Consider the following 17,179-nt stretch of genomic DNA (forward strand, 5'->3'; position numbering starts at 1 on the left):
TTGCAAGTACCATCTGGCGCTCTACTCACTCCACAGATAAGAAATCGTTGATTATCTCAACAAAGGAATTTCTCGATTGTTTCTGGCTTTACCTTGTGAAAATCCATTCTGAACAATAAAAAGTTATGGTACCGTTTCACACGATGTATTCAATACGACCGGTTTCGTCGCAGAGGCAACATCATCAGGATGAACATCTGATGGTGTCGCCTCTGCGACGAAACCGGTCGTATTGAATAAATCGTGTGAAAAGGTAGGCCTACCATAACTTTTTATTGTTCAAAGGAATTTCTAATTCCCAAATACCAGATACTTTTCCTTATTTCCGTGGCTCTATCTATATAGATTAGATATTTGAATTTTCCCGTCCTTCTCCTCCCGCTTTAATTATATATCGTGACTTCCTCAATTTTCAGGCGGTAATTTTTATCGACGACTTAGGAACACTAAACTGGATTTATCTCACTTATTCTGGATCAATCGACGAAAATATCATTATCTTGAATACTTACTTGCATAGATTTATGAACACCCAGCCAATCTAAAAGTTCTTCCGCCCCTTAAATTTTTGATATCCATTAAGTAATGCTTGAAAGAGATTGCGGAAAGCCTTAATTCGAACTCGTAGAAAATCCAACTATAATAAATTCACTAAAATTAGGAAGTCATCGTTAATCAAAGCCAAACATCAACGTTTCACCTCTTTCTTCTATCTCGCTAAACTAGATCAATCATGGCTTAAGCTCAGGCTGCTGAGTTTGATTTCCAGCAAGGATTATTTTTTTTGTTGTATCGGAACCTTTGACATTTTTAAAATGTTGCATATCTGTTTTGTACTTAAGGGACAATTTTCCAGTACCATAACTTTATCTATCTTCATAATATCTTACTCCCTTTCGCAACTTAAGCAGGTTTATTTTCGGATGAATAGTCATAAGGCTGAGTGAAGTTAGACTGAACCCCGCATTTCCTTTTGCTTCGAGTTAGGACACCCATGCGAGGCATCTTCTGGATCAACCCCTTCATAGAGTTTGCAGCCTCCAAATGATATTTGCGACAAAAACTTTCAAATATCAATCAAGTGCTACGTGAATTTTTCCCCTATGTCTCACCCCTTCATAAATTAAATTATTGTGATCAGATTTCATTTACCGTTTGAGAAAACTTTTAATGAAATCAGAATAATTTATCCGGAAATCTGCTGGCTCCTCTCATGATACGATTCTTTAGGTCGCTAAAAGTCCAATAGCTCTTCATTGCAACCGCTAAGGTGAATATCTTCCCCATTTATCTTTCCTGTTTTCGTACCTTACCTGTATTGTGTAATTTATTATCCCTTCGGCTTTCATTACTTGCGCAAGCCATCTTTTCTCATTTGGAAAGAATTTTAGTAATGGTTTCTCATGAATTCTAATAACTCGGATTTACCTTAATGGAGAGAACGAGCAAAGGTAATTCTTGCGGCTCGGAATTTTTCGAGAAATTGCTGATTGCAGAATGGAAACGAGTGAGAACTTATCCAGCCGAGAGCGTGCGTATTTCAATAATCCGTGGCCAAATGAAAGATGAAGGTACATTATCAGTACCCGTCAAATTAGCGTAAGAATATAACACTGAGAGTTTGAACCACGAATATTACAAAAGAGGATCCTCAAGATGTGTTGCCAGCAGCCGCGCATTTAAATGGGTTTACAAAAGTCGCCACTCGCGTCGCTGACGGACAAATTGATCCTAGTTTCATGGGGAAATAAGATATAATTAGAGGTGTTAACCGAAATTTTTACTCATGATCGTGTGATCCTTCAAAGTCATAACTTTTCAATGCTCTCCCTTGCAATAAAAAACATTGTAATGCAAATTATTGGGAAATTAAGTGGATCGCATTGCACTCATCACCGCGCCGGGGACATTTTTGAAAACCGATTTAAACGCGACCGAAGTGGCAACAGGAATCAGCCTTCTGTGTGATGGAATCCTTCTTGGTTTGAACAGAGCCATGTACCGCCCTTAAAAGGCTGCGAGTAAGGGAAGGTGCAATGTAACTTTTAGTTGTTGCTCGGGTGTACCCCGCGTACGAAGTTGGTATACTGCCCGACGTATAGTGGCCATCTCTGATCATTTTCAAAAGGTTATAAGATAGTTTTCTAGAGCAGGGTATTATTATTTGTACATGGAGGGAACGAATTTGGAATGGGAGAGGTGAAACCGATTGTCATTTTATTTAACTTTAGATCAAAATCCCATTTGTGGCTAATTTTGATTCCACAGTCCCTATTGAAGTTTCCCCATACCGCAGCTTCAATATTTAGCCGTTTCATTTAGTTTTATTGTGATCGCTGTGATCAGTGATTGAACTGAAATATTCCACGAGTAAATCGTATTCATTCACCGCGAAAACGAACGATACTACGAGCTTTGTTGAGCATATCGTCTGTTGTACATGCTTATCTCTCCGGTTGTGGTTATTTGAAAACTAGCCTGCAATCGCTAAAGGTCTTGGTAATCGCAACCCAGCTATGTGGAGGTTAGAAACAGGGCTATCGTTTCCGATTATGGCATTTTCGCGATATAAATCGGTTACTTCCACCCGCATAGCCTTTCAATTATTGCTCTGTCTTCTGGCGACACCAATTTTCCTGTTTCGAGTGTCCATGTTTTCTACTCTGGCGCTACCGATAAAATTGTTTAAATTTCTTTTCGTATCCTCCTTGTTACTCTTCCATTGTTCTCCGAACTTATGATTGAAAGCGCCTTATGTTGGCCTGATAAAACCGAACCCTTATTTTCTCTGGAATACTTGTCGACAACTCCCAGAACTTGAAACAATATCATGCAACGCTCACAGTAATTGATTATAGTTACTTCAAAATTGTAATATGAAACCCTTTATGATATTGCTTGAATTGAATAGATTAATTTCTTGTTAAAATTTAATTGCGAAAAAGGATTAGAAGCTAATGTTCATGTTTGATTTAAGTAAAAATTTTTCGTATTTGTTTGAAACAAAAATTGTGAAACGTACTGAATTTGAAATTATTATTTAGCCACTTGTAAGTCCTGTCCAGCAATGAGTATGAAGCTTCACTGCAGTTGAGTTTCATTCCTGGTCACTTTTAAGTCCATCCATTTTTTTCTTTTGCGTGTGTTTATTATTTACTATAAATAATATGGTATTTACTGGAGTATAGGTCATTTATACAAAAGTTAGCAGCCAACGTTTCGATTTATTTTCTTAAATCATCTTCAGGGCTATGTTAGAAAAAGTGTGAAACAATATAAAATACAGAGAATAAGACGATACACAATATTTATACATAAAAAAAGAACAATTGGTTTTTTTAATACAATATAATTTAAAGAAATATGTATATATAAACATATATATAAGAACAGAAGGGAATATACAAAAAATTTTGACATACCTCTGAACTTTGAACATATTTATTGATGTTCAAAGTATTCATTATTTACTTTGAATATTTATTATTTACCTAATTTCTGTCTTCCTTCTTACCTCTTTTTTCTTCTTTTTTCGCAGGTGAGTTGAGGTCTATTCTTCGTTCGTATGTGCTGAGTCCCACGTATCCGTAAGTCTTCTTGGGTTTGAAATTTTGCATGGCCAATTCAGAGAATCTTTAATTTATTGTCGTCTGCCCACACTTTTTTTTTAGAAGATCTCGTTGGATGTGGTGTCTGTTTGAACGGTGTTTGTGTCTGTGACTTATGTTCTTGTTGTGGTAGTACACCAGTCCTCTAACCATAATACAATGGTTTTCATATTTTAATTTTACCATCACATTATTGCCAATTTAATTATATCTGTGAACTCATATCTCTTTTATTGATCCAAACCGAAGTTAGGCGTATATAAGTGGTGCCAGAGCTTGAACTGAACTAAACCGGAAGAATTTAGCCAATTGAGGTTGGGAGGCCAAGTTCTTTCCTTGAGCCGGTTGCAAATAGAGGCTTTATTATGTAGGCGGCCGAATATTCATTTCAACTTTTAATGTCTACCTTCCTTACAAATGTGAGATACGTGTTTTTTGCTTACTCCTTTTCCAAGTTACCCATTATCTTTTCTTTGTATCAATGGAGATAATGTTTTTACACGGAAAAGTGTTCAAGCACCTAACCAGTTCTCCGTATCTACTACGGCACTACCTTTTCTGGAATATCAAGTCGTTTTTTTTTCGTTTACGTCATCGGTATTGTTATGTGACGGCCAAGTTCGTGTTAATCGGTCTTGTCACCAAATTTTTGTAAAATACTCGGTGGTGTTCAGAATATATCGTTCCTTCGAATGATTAATGGCACCATAATGTATTTTATTTCCTCTCATTTGGAATGCATCAAGTTTTTAAGGTAGTAAGGTTGTGAGATATGATGGGTGCACCAGGCTTGTCAGTTCTGTGTTATTCATCGCATGAGGGCCAGTGAACCCAGATAGATATTCAAATTAATTCACGGGCAATGATTTTTTTACGTTCCGCGTCGGCAGATAGGGGAGTGCGACTGCGTGGTAAAGTTCTGAAAGCGGAAAACTCACCTGCATAGTGAGCCTAGGTTGTTTTCGGATACATCCGTTGCAACAGTGTGTGGAGCTTCGCATTGCTGTCAACGCTCGTCCTTTGCAAGTTCATCCGTAGCATTTTGAATATTCTGGAGGTGTCGTTAGATGATGAATGCCTTCATTTTAAGGTTTTGACTGCATCAACTGGAACACCTTTCCTCGTTGCAGTTCTCGTCTTTTTTTGTAATGAGTTCATGCGCGCAGCAGTGAAAAAGGTAACTGACGCATCCAAATGCCTTGGTATTTTCCCGTGTGTGTGTGTGAGTGAGAGAGTGATTTTCGAGTTGATGAAGTTTTCTCATCGTACGCTATTTCTTTTCATTCGGAAGACCCGTGCATCGATTGCGTCCCTCAATGTTCCTCTCTACGTTTTGCCGTCTCGTTCCTAGTGTTTTTTTTTTGCTTCTCCGCGCCCTAACGAACCAACTGTTTTTTTTAACAAGACTATTAGAGTACGAATGATGCGCGTACGCGACCCGGCACCTTTTGTTTCCATTCCACGGGTAGTGTGATGAAAATATATATAAGTGCAGTTTCCCGTCGCGTGAGAATTGGATTTTTTCTTCACTTTGACGAGAAGTCAACCAGGACGAAAAGCCTTGAGCCGAGTGAGTACACTGAAGTGTTTATTTAGATCAGAGTGATTCGGTGCATCGTCCCGACAGTATGGTGAATCGACCATTTTTTACATTTTTTTGTGTCTAGGGATTCCCACCAAAATTAATTCGCTATCCCTGTAGTGACCTGAATTCTTGCTGGCGAGTGTTATTCTCTTCGGTGTCTGGCCATGGTGTGCGCCTTTGCGGTTTTGGTTACATCATTGAGATGTGGACGTTTAGCATCTGAAATGGGCTAAAATGTTACGTATTTTTATTTAAACATCACCATGAATAGCTCTCTCGGAAATAGCATGAAATATTGTTCTGCGCGATGAACTGCAGCAAGGAATAATGCATATTTTAATAGTTCTCATCTCTCCTCATCAATGTTGTCCGCGATCCAAACAAACTCTGGCGAATATTATTACCTTTCATTGTCTGCCCGTGACCATATTTTCAGCATTCATGTCAACATCAGCGTTTCTCCCCTCATCAATTATCCCTTTTTTATAGAACCTACACATACTTCAACGCTCTTCATGTTTCTTTTTTACTGGAAAATGCGTGAGATGTCCTCCTTCCATGTTTCCTAGCCTCCTTTAAATCTTGAAATGGAAACTCCTCAGAAAAATATAATCTAGCTACCATGTATTTACAATATTAATGATTTGTCTGAAATGTTTTTCAACGTCATGTTATTTCTCGAAATACAGTCACTTTGCGCTTAATTTTATTGAAATGCATTCCAATATCTACAAAAAATTAATACATAGTGGACAAAATGATTTTTATAGTAACGTGACGCGTAGCTTTATTCTGTAAGGCATCCTCCTTCGAACAGCCATTATGAATGATAAGGGTGTTCAACTATAAATCCAAATCCCTGTTTTTAAAATCTGTTTTCTGCTTTATGGAATGTTTGTTTCTCCTTAGTGCTCGAGTGGTTATATGCCTCAATAAGTGGATTGAGGTTTTGAAGCCTTGGTTAGAGCCATCGTGAAAATTGTAGGAAAGTCTTTTATAGAAATTCTTGTGACAATTTCTTTTGTTTTCTTTCTTGGCGAGGTTCTTCTAACTTTTGCCACTCAACTATTCTCGGCTAATGAACGCGAATGTCGGTGTCCGTATTCATCAGCCCGACAAATCTACCTTCAGCAAATCTTCTCATTCCGTGCCGCAAATTTTCGTTTGAAATTCCAATTTTGGTTTAATGTTTCAACCTCTAGTCATACCGGTTTTACTCGGGATTTTGTGGGTCCATGAGCATAACGAAGCAGACGGGAAATAATGCGTCGTCGGATACCATCCAATTTAAGAGATGCCGCGCCAACTTTTGCTGCGGCTTTTGGGGACAGAATTCTACGATTACCATCTCTAGGCTACGGAATTGTCTGGGACTGCTTCCACGTGTAATTGAGATGCTTGAATATTACCTGCTGGAATATTTACCCAGAGTTAGGTTGTATGTGTGTGTACGACCTTCCAAAAATCTTTCTATCCTCTTTACGTTTCGTTTGCTTTGCCTTAAGAGCGTCGCTAGTTATTTTCTCCATTTTTATTTCGCGTTTATCCCAGAATAATTTTCCATACTGATTAAATTCATTATTTTTGTGGTTCTAATATTTTTTCAGATTATTCTTACACTCCTGAATGTGAGTGGATAGAAGTTTGGACTTTTCAGTTTTGTTTTTGTTTTATTTTTTTGCGGAGTGAAAACGGGGTGGATGCCCTGAAATGGGGTCCAAAATGTTCTAATTTTTTGATTGAAATCACAGTCTATCTCTCAACAGAATGCATCAAGTGGTACATAGTGTAATTTAAATTCTATTACTATTCAAGAAATTACCTTCCAAACGAATCAACAATACGTAGGTAAGCAATTGGGGGGGGGGGGGGTAAGTGTGTACTTACCCCTAAATAGCGTATATCAATTTTAACTAAATTAAGAAAATTGAATCTCTGAAAAAAAAGTAATTAGATTTACATTCCTCTCTCTGGAAAGTGGTAATTTTTATGACTTTTTTAGATGCTGACGTGATGACGACATTTTGAATTTCATTTGCAGAGAAAAATGTCTTTCATCCGCATGAGTGTTATTGAATCTAGTACAATTGAGTCTCGGTCTTATTGAATGTTCAATTCAATAAATTCCAAGGGACATTTTTGTTACTGTTGTAGCTATTATTTTTCGGTATTATAGTCTTCCTTTTTTATCTTCGAACGTAGTGAATTTTTTATGTCCGTCGTAATGTGAGCTGTAAGCTTGCCATCACTTGACTATCCCTTGTTCTAGTTCCGTTATAATGCTCCCAGATTTCTTATCGGTGATTTTTTTCCAACGTTTCTCGTGGAATTCCAGTTTAATCTTTAAGAATATGAAAACAATGGCCAAGAAGTATTTTGATAATTATAGGTCAAAGCTTTTTTTTAACTCTTGTCTGTAATAAATCGTTCACTTTATAAAAGATAGTTTAGACTTAATATATTACCTTTCTTTTCTTCATTCCACCATGATTATGTTATTTTAGATTGCATTTGAGTTTTTCTCAAGAATCTATATGAAAATTTTGGAAAAGTTGTTCATGTTCTTCTTCAGAAATGAGAGAGTGGCTTATCATACAACGCCAGGCGAGTGAGTCCCTACATATCTTAAAACCAAGCTAGTCACTTTCCATTAAGGTAAAATTCGGAATGTAACCGTAAGCTTTGATCACAGACACTTTGAGGACTCTTGACGTATGTAGCCAAGTGTTCTCGCTTACATTTCCAAACCAGCGTGAAAGTTGTGATTTTGCTCGAAAAAATATCAATATTGATGATAAATTTAGATTCTTATTGGAGGAACTGGAATTTTTTTAGAATCAAACAGTCCGTAGGCAGGTAGAGTTTATGCCTCAATGTTGGCAGCTGGTCTCAGCTGGAAAAATCCGTACTGCCGGCGGTAAATTTCACATTTTAGATCGGATCATAGGAACCAACCATCGATATAACCAACCACACGCCTTTTAGGCGGCTTGCGGGGTATTATATAGATGTAGATGTATAACTGTTTTTTCCCTATCGTATCGTAATTTCGTACATAAACAAGGTATGACACAATACTTTTTATACATGTATTGTTGTTCGTTTTTTGCCAATTGCATAACGTTGGGTTGTATTGCTTCCCAGCAATAAGTTTGTGTCGTTCGAATGTTTACCATATCTCTCAGCTGCTTTTTCCATTTTTAGCTTATTGGATTAGCCTCCAGAATGCCATTTGTATGAAATGCATTATTTCCATGACCGGAAGGAGATGGCCCATTACGTATGTTACCGCCACGATCTATCCCAGTAAAAATTACCCGTATCATTGGAGCTAAGCCGTAAAGGAGCCTGAGATGTTCATAGCAGATATCTCCGAGGATGGACAGGGAATGGTAATTTGTGTGTTCCTCGCGTGCGGCGAGGGCGGAAAAAAATTCCGTGTTCACGTGACCTTGTCCGATACCGAAATTGCTCTAAATCGCGTTACAGCCGATTCGCTGGTACTATCCATATCATCGCTTGTTATCACAGCAATGTTTATGAAGAGTCATGTTTCCTTAGATTGGAACGGGATTTAGGACTTCGGTTCATTGACTTATCCGGTTTCCGTATCAAAATAACGTCACCGCATGTTACCCAGAAGCCTTGCCAGTGCTCTCCGTATAATGCCTAAAAAGCTTATATGAGTGCATTAAAAATAAAGTAGAGATGAAAGGCCCAACGTATTAAATTATACGAACGTGCTTCGGTTTCCATGGCTACCCTTCATTCTCTCCACTCGTTTTTTCTTGTTCGCACCCGTTAAATAGCCTCCAGCCCCAATGATGTCGCGTCATGGCTTTGAGGTATGAAAGGTTGAGGGTCGAAGCGCCTCTGCCGTCATTTAATTAAACTAATAGGCTTATTTTCCGAGTCTCTTGGATTTTAATGGACCATGGGTCGTCCCCCTCACCTGGTCCATTCATCGGAATTCTGTTTTATTTCATCCAACCAGATGTGATGGGAAAAATTGTAAGCCATGCGCCCCTCGAGTTCCACGCCGCGGGAGCTTTTAGGTTATCAGGATAAACATTGTATACTCGGAATGGTACGGAAAATATTTCGTGCTGCCCCCTCCATCTACCGAGAAGCGTTCTAAAACCATATTTCATACCAATCGTTTTATTGAATCGACTGGAAACAATTTACTTGTTGTTAAAAATGCATCAGTTTACTTTATAGGAGCGTTAGCAGACCCCAATGGCATTTTCCTGGAAGTGTGACCTCATTATTTACTGCGAAACTAAGCACACACTACCTGGAGTTTATTTGCGATGCCGAGAATAAACCCAAAAAGTATATTAGGCATCACGTTTAAAGCAAGGCAACTTAAAAACTCAAGATTTACTTAGATTGGAATGGGGTTTAGGACTTCGGTTCATTGACTTATCCGGTTTCCGTATCAAAATAACGTCACCGCATGTTACCCCGAAGTCGTAGTAGGCTTATCGACGTGAGTTGCTGTTGGAAGTAGTGTGTGCATATGAGAAACTTACGACAAAAATATTTTTTTTAATTTTTGCATAACCAGATTCTTGTAAGCTTGTACATATTTGCTCTTATTTGATGTAGACTTAGACTTCGGTAACATATTGGTCATATGCGTGTTACATAGACATAGTTTGGAATGAGTAAATTAGTATGTAGTAATTACAATAGCATAAAAAATATGAAGTATTAATAATAGTTTTTTTATTTCCTTCCGTTGCATTTAAATAACATAGCTGAATAATCGTTTGAACTCACAGTAAAAAATTATATTCAGTAGTTTAAAGTATACCGGGACTAGCCGCGGTGATAACTTTTACGGGAGTCACCCGCAATGCACAAACGTGCGAAAGATCCACAGAGAAAAAATCATCCCGGTCAAGGCGAATGATTTTTTATATTCAGTAGTTAAATTCCGTATCAAAATCGTGGAATATTTAATGTTTTATTTCGAATTTCATTTGTGTACTTATATTATTCAAATTTTAATTTAATTTTTCCCTAAAGCTTATTCTTGTTTAAAATATTTTCACTTCGTTGTTTCTCTGCCGTCTCTTTTTTACAGCTTTCTTTTGTCGTGTTTGGCTGGAAACACAAGAGTTCTATTGAGGGTAATACAATCCGAATAACTGTTTTTTTTTTCATGAAACGAAGCGGCGCTTAATATTGTCTCCATGGTTCAAGATTAGTTGAAGGATTGAAATTTGTTGGAACATGAAAAATATGCCACTGTAGAAATCTATTAAAATAAAGATGCAAAGATAAGGTTAACCTCTTGTAAAATTTCTATCAATTCGTATTTCTTATGTTCCTAAGGTATTGATATATTTTATTCATATAATTACTCTGATAAAATAAACTGAAGCTAAAATTAATTTATCCTAATTGTTCTGTTTTTTTTGCGCTATTCCTCGAGAAGGCTATTAATTTTCTTTTTTTTAATTGCCCTGCATTTCAGTTCGTGACTAAATAAATAATAAAAGTAGAGAGTGAAGGGAAATTCGAGGAATGTGAATTGAAAACTTTCCTGAAAAATCATTATTTGTTTCCGGTACTGACCGTCCGCTTTTTCTCTGCTTCCCATCCTCCCCACTCGTGTCGAGAGGGCACTCGCTTCGGCTTCGGTCGACCTTCGACCCTTCTCTCCACTCTGACCCTATCCGGAGTGGCTTTTTTTCCATTTCCCTGCCCCACTCTCCCAAAACGTTTTATTCCTATCTCAAGTGTGCTCAGTAATTTTTTTCATGATGGCACCCTTTAAACACAATTTCAAACGATAGTCATCCTTTTTTATGTATTATCTCGTTTATTGTACTTCGCAAATGCTACGTTGTGGGATGGAGTCATCTCAGAAGTGATATAATTCCATTAGTTTCGCAATCAAATCAAAGTGATACCGAAAGAGTTTAACTGAAAATTTGCTATTCTTTCTTCGAATCACAATAGCTGAAGTTTCCTCTCAATGAATTCATCTTTATTAATGATTGATTCAAATACATTAGCCTTACCATATTAAATAATTCCTGAAATCTATTTTATAAAATATTTGAACAATCTGTTTGAAAATTTTATTTTTTATTTTGTTTGAGTATGATTTGGATCGATTATTGATTTTTAGTTTTGTTCCACGTCGGAAAATTTACGGCACTTATTTTTTTAGTCGAGTATTTTTTTGTTAAGTACCAATTAAGTTTTATATGGAATTAAACTCATTTATTCTTTCTTCGATGTCAAGTCATTTTCTTTTGTTCTATGCCCTAAAATTGCTTTCTGAAGCTCAGGAGGGAAAAATCCTGCTATTATTCATATTAGTCATAACCTACGATGTTGTGCATTATTGATATTCTGATTTTAAATTAAATTTTCATGTACACATATGCGTTCCTCTGGCGTATGCGTGATGATTTCTCTTTTAACGGAGTTGAGGACTAACTCAATTACGAATACATCTTTTGACCCGTGCACTCGCTTTGAAGAACTATTGTTCAATGCTTAAGGTTTCTCGGCTTGCCCGAGTAAATGAGGTGTCATTTTATTTATTATGTACCTAAATCCCTTTAGAATTCTCTACGGATATTGTGCGATTGTTGTGTATTTTCATGATTTGAACTACGTAATTTGAATGAATTATGAAATTGATACATTTTATTTACGCAAGAATTATGACGAGCAAGGTCTTCCTTAGTTGGCCGAAGAAAATTCCCGGTATTTTGCTCCAAAATTCCCTATACACTAGAGGACCATGCCATCTCCCTCTCGAGGACGCCAGCAGGACAGCTTTGCGAAACCTTAGTGGATCATTCAACAAAATGCCCGGACGCAGCCCGAAAATATTAACGTCATCCATTCATCGCCGCGGAAACCTGAGAACAAACGTCTTACATTTTGGTCAAAGTCTATACAATTATACTGCCCCCTACTTTTAAAAAATTGAAATTTCGTAGATTTTCGTAGTTTCTTGACGTATGGCCAAGTTATACTCGTTTCCGCATGATCCGGAAGACTGTGCTTGGATATTGAGCGCGCACCCTTGTTGGATGCTAGAGAAAAATGGAAAGAACCGATGAGAGGTTAATGTTTCTGGCACGTAATTAATTTTTCCTCGCCCGCTAAACTTTTCTCGCTTTGAAGGCTCGAAAGGGGCGGACTTTCGTTAGTGTTCCTTTCCGGAGTGAAGAGGTATAAGAGGTGGAGGGGCCGGCCCTGCCGAGGGGCCGGCCAGCCCCAGCGTTTGAAAGCGTTTCGAAGCGATGGGCTGGTTTGGGTAAGTGTGCCGTGATTTCTGGTTGTTGGTCTTTAATTAAAGGAGACGTTCTTTTACCTCGTTCCCTCCGGCTATTTCGTCCCGGTTCGTCGTTGAATTCGCCTTTGACTCTCTAGAAAGGGTCATGATTAAGTTTAAAATGCAGGAAAAATGCTTGAGGGGTACCGACGATAATTTGGCGGCGGCACATTGTCAACATTTTTCCATGGCCTTTGTTGGCAATTCTTTCGCAGTATAATGGTTAACGAATCGCAGTTTTGTTGCTCTATCAAATATTCGTTTGATCGGAGGAATACAAAGCTTTTTAAAATGAGTATAAAAGTAATCACAATTTGAATAAAAATTATTGCCTCCTCTCTTAAATGCCTCATCACGTCCAGTTTTTAAAAATAAACTTCTAACTATGGGAATGTACTGTGTTATTTCCTCCAATAGGTTGTTTCATATTCTTAATAACTTTCACACGAGTATTCTTTTTTCTTCTGCTCTTCTTTGTTGATCCACCATATCCTCTTCTTTCCTCTATAGTCCCACATTTTGAAAGTCTCCATCCTTCATTTCTCCCCGGCTTTCATTGACAATGCCTCAATGCCGTATAAGAAGCATTTTAAAGTGTTTCCTTACTTCTACGCTTACATTTCCCCCTGTGAGTAGATGTTTGTTTTGGTGGAATACTCTTTTCGCCTGGGCTATTCTGCAGATGGATCAGGTGAAGAAAACTTTCCTCCAAAAGAAAGTAAACGGGTGATGTAAATTAAATATGCTATAAATAAATAAAATTTGGGGAGAGACTTTATAATGCGATGTATAAAAAAAAGTATCTACACAATTTCGTATCTACACAATTTCTGAGGAAAAAATATGTTTCCGCCCGGGATCGAACCGGGGACCTTGCGCGTGTGAGGCGCACGTGATAACCACTACACTACGGAAACTGATGAAGATTGGAGAGTATTTTCTTAATTTTTTCTCTAGACAACTCCGGGATTTCATTGGATTTAGGTTTAAAATGGTAGTAGGAGATTATCCCATTTTGTTCTTTTTATGCCTGTTAGTTGAAATTCACCCTGCATTGAAATGCTTAAATACGTCAGTTTTTTCTATCCTTTTTTTTTTCTATGGGGTTGCGGTTATATTTTCTTCATATTACTCGAGCCAAATTATATTAGACTTCTTTGCGCTATCATTGTAACTTAACGTGCGTAAATGAGCTTGAACATCAAAATTTTTGTGCGTAGCAATTTTCGCTTGCTTGTTAATTTGCCCTAATCTATACATCTGCTCTTAGAGATGTGAAACCAGAGACCAAAGAGTGAAACAAAAAAGTAGTAAATAACCTGTTACTGTAAATTAGTGTGCTCTTCCTTCTTACTTTCTGCAATAGTTGCAATTAGTAGTTTTTTTTGGAATAAGGATGTAATGAGACCATTTAAATTCTAAAGGTGAATATTTAATCGTACATACTGGAACTTAACTATGCATAAAATTCTCTCGTTTTTCATTTGACTAGCAATTGACTTAATAATAAAATTATGAAAATATAACCAAGTGAGTAAATAAGTAAGATGCATATATGGAAGTGAATATGGTGTTGAATCAAGAAATTACCAAAAGTTTGATCATTCGAAGAGTTACGCCTAACGGGCTTAAATTTTAAATGAGGTAATTTTTTTATATTTATTTCCAACTTCCCCGGAAACAGCACGTTACGGCTTTACTACGGGGATTCGAGCATTAAAACTGCACAGCAGTAGCACCCATGCCCTAGAAATGGATCATCCACCCAAGCGGGACTTGAACACGCGACCTTCGCATTGGCAGGCGAGGACTTTAAACCACTGCCACCTTGGTCTATTTTAGTACTGTGTGTAGACAATGTTCTTACCCGTTTATACATACTGTTGGCTAATGAAAGGATTATGATCCATTAGGATAAAAGGAAAATTTAAAGGTGCATCTCTACTCCCCTTGGAGTATCCGCGGTCACTACGCCCCTTAGGATGAGTGGTCCACCTTGATCTGTGCGTTGGAAAAGATAGGGTCAATGCCACACCGCACGCGTGGGGTATTCAAAAGTATAGTAGGGTAGTTTCCTTCATCAAAGAAAACGAAATGCATTTATTGCGATTCGTTACCCACCATTAGGGTATTCATAATATACAAATTATTTGGTTTTAGAAACCTCAGTTTAGACGAATGGCAATGGTCAATTTTAACCTCATTTGAAAAAGGCCAGATTGGCGCCCATGCGATGCCACTCCACGTGACGTCACAGGGACCTAGTTTCTACACGAGAGGATAGGAGTTTTACATCGTCTGAGATTACCAATGCATGCATGAGGCACAGAGCTCAGGGAAACATGTCTTAATAATCACCCATTAAAAATTAAAATTGCCTAGGTTCGGAAAGTTCCACAAGGGCCCGATGACAGTGCTGTGTCATGGCGAGGAAGTGCCGCCATTAAATAAGCACTGCCCGTACAGCCTTGTACGATAGGGTTTGGGTACTCAAAGGCTAGGAGAAGGAAACTCTGATATAAAACCGAGGTCAGGTTAGTATCTCAGAGCTGTGGTGAAAGCCGCTAACCTAGGAGGAGGTGACTCCGAAAGCAAACCCCTGGTCCTCCAGGTTGGGGGTTGGGCGCTGGGCCAACAACCCGCCCTGTAAATCACAAATGTTACGTATCACCAACAAAAAGCCTCGGAAACTGGACGGAATAAAAGGATAACGACTCGGAAATGCCCAAAAATATTACGATTTGGTACATGGAACATAAGAAGCTTGGCAACTCCAGGAGCTAGTGACATTCTAGGACAGGAGTTAGAAAGATACAACATGGATGTTGTAGCCCTACAAGAAACAAGGTGGCCTTTAGCAGGAACGATTAGCACAAAAAATATATTATCTATTATAGTGGCCGGAAAGATAATAGATACTATGGGGGGGTAGGTTTTGCTGTAAATAAGAGAATTGCTGAATCTGTGATACATTTTGAAGCCAAAGACGATAGAATGTGCAGTATTAGGCTAAGGGGAAAGTTTAAAAACGTATCTCTAGTCAGCTTTTATGCTCCCACAGAAGACGCAGAAGATGAAGAAAAAGATAGTTTTTATGAACTTCTAGAAGAACAAGTGGATAAGTTACCAAGTTATGATATGAAAATTGTTGTAGGAGATGCTAATGCTAAAGTGGGTAGAGAAGACATTTTTCAACCAGCCATAGGGAAGGAGAGTCTTCACCAGGACTCAAATGACAACGGGACTCGTCTCGCAAGCTTCGCCCTAGCAAACAGCTTCAAAATATCCAGCACAATGTTCCCAAGAAAAGATATACATAAATACACATGGACATCTCCAAACGGGGCTACAAGAAACCAGATTGATCATGTCCTAGTTGATCAACGCCACAAAAGTAGCATAACAGATATAAGAAGTGTTAGGGGAGCAGAATGCGGGACGGACCACGTACTAGTTCTAGTCAAAATAGCCCAAAGAATAGCGATTCAGAAAAGGAAAGAAGAAAAGTGTAATGCAAATATAGATACAGGAAAACTAAAAGATATACGGGTAGCAAAGGAATTCGAGATGAAAGTGGAAAATAGGTTTCAAGCTCTACAAGAACTGCCAATGGAAGAAGAAGAAGATGTGGATAAAAAATGGAACGACTTTAAGGAAAATATTCTGGAAACAGCAAGAGAAGTGTGTGGGAAAAATAAAAAAAACAACAAAAAACCCTGGTTTGATGAAGAATGTGAGCTGAAGGTAACAGAACGGAGGGAGAAGAAGAGAACCTGGATGAACAGCAATTCCTTAGAGGATAAAATACGATACAATGAGATAAATCGAGAAACAAACAAGATATTAAGAAAGAAAAAACGAATATACATAAACAGTTTAATTGAATAAGCAGAACAAGAGCGGACAGCAAATAATGCAAGAGAGTTTTATAAAAAAGTAAGATTCTTTAAAAAAGGATTCACCCCGAAGTCATACGGTGTGAAGAACAAAGAGGGAATTATGGTAACGGAGACGCAGAAAGTTGTAGAAAGATGGAGAGAATATTTCTATGAACTATTAAATGAAGAAGGAGTGGACATCACACCTGAATACGATAACGAAGATATCTACTATCATGTACAACCCAAAGTAGAAATACCAACTAGAGAAGAAGTCAAAGCAGCAGTTAAAGCCCTAAAAAACCATAGAGCTCCTGGTAAGGATGAAATATCTGCAGAGCTATTGAAGACGGGAGGAGATATAGTCATAGATAAGCTATGTGAATTAATGAAAATAATATGGGAAAGTGAAGAAATTCCAAAAGACTGGAGGGAAGCAATAGTTGTCCCCATACACAAGAAAGGAGAGAAAGTAGAGTGCAGTAATTTTAGAGGAATCTCACTCCTTAGCATTCCTTATAAAGTCCTATCTAAGATAATATTAAATCGTATTGAAGAATATACATGCGAAATAATTCTAGATCACCAGGCAGGGTTTGTAAAAGGCAGGTCCACAACAAATCAAATATTTATCCTCAAAGAAATTATATCGAAGTACTGGGAGTTTAATAAAGATTTTTTTGCAATATTTATCGATTTCCAAAAAGCATATGACAGTATTAATAGAGAGAGACTGTGGGAAAAGTTGGACAAGTTCGGAATTCCAAAAAAGCTAATAAACCTCGCTAAAACAAGTATG

General features: G+C 37.8%; 1 protein-coding gene and 1 non-coding gene across 3 annotated transcripts in view; one reads left to right on the forward strand and one right to left on the reverse strand.

Moving 5' to 3' along the window:
- LOC124156166 (alpha-1,6-mannosyl-glycoprotein 2-beta-N-acetylglucosaminyltransferase) overlaps window positions 1-17,179 on the forward strand; it is a 757,523-nt gene that overhangs the window by 215,099 nt on the left and 525,245 nt on the right. The window lies entirely within an intron of this gene.
- Trnav-cac lies at window positions 13,347-13,419 on the reverse strand. Its single transcript has one exon. It is a non-coding gene; the product is annotated as a tRNA-Val (tRNA).

This window comes from Ischnura elegans, chromosome 3 (assembly GCF_921293095.1).
Source record: "Ischnura elegans chromosome 3, ioIscEleg1.1, whole genome shotgun sequence".
In the NCBI taxonomy this organism is placed as follows: Eukaryota; Metazoa; Arthropoda; class Insecta; order Odonata; family Coenagrionidae; genus Ischnura; species Ischnura elegans.